General features: G+C 59.5%; 1 non-coding gene across 1 annotated transcript; it reads left to right on the top strand.

Moving 5' to 3' along the window:
- The first annotated feature begins 237 nt into the window (after positions 1–237).
- TRNAD-GUC lies at positions 238–309 on the top strand. The gene has a single exon. It is a non-coding gene; the product is annotated as a tRNA-Asp (tRNA).
- The last annotated feature ends 205 nt before the right edge of the window (positions 310–514 follow it).

Below are 514 nucleotides of genomic sequence, written 5' to 3'. Positions count from 1 at the left end.
AAGCGGGGAGGATGACAATTGCATTAGCATACATTTGGCCTAAACATATATCTGGCTCTTGCGTCTAACACAGGTGAGGAGGGCCAGGGCTTTTCCCAGGGCTGTTGCTGCGGCCAAAGACTTTGGGAAGCAGAAGAGGGCCAGGAGTGTTGTTGCCCGCTGGGCCCCATGCGACGGTGTAGGTGTACGCTGACCATAGCTGGTCTGTGGGAGCTGGGGCCACCCACCGTGCCCCTTTCCTCGTTAGTATAGTGGTGAGTATCCCCGCCTGTCATGCGGGAGACCGGGGTTCGATTCCCCGACGGGGAGGATGACCCCTTTTGAAGGGGGGACAAAGAAATCCCTGGCCTGCCCGCCACATGCCTTGTATTCTCCTTCGACGGCCACTTCCCTTCGCACCCCGCACTGATGACTTTCACCTCCAGAGAGACAGTTACCTCGCAAGGACACGCTCGCCCTAGCCAAAGCCTCCCCCGGGGCCTGCACGTGGGGGCACGTTTCAGAGCGGCAAAGG

Source organism: Mauremys reevesii, linkage group 12 (assembly GCF_016161935.1).
Source record: "Mauremys reevesii isolate NIE-2019 linkage group 12, ASM1616193v1, whole genome shotgun sequence".
Taxonomy (NCBI): Eukaryota; Metazoa; Chordata; order Testudines; family Geoemydidae; genus Mauremys; species Mauremys reevesii.
The sequence above is the reverse complement of the archived record's forward strand: the minus strand, read 5'-3'. Positions and strand labels throughout refer to the sequence as shown.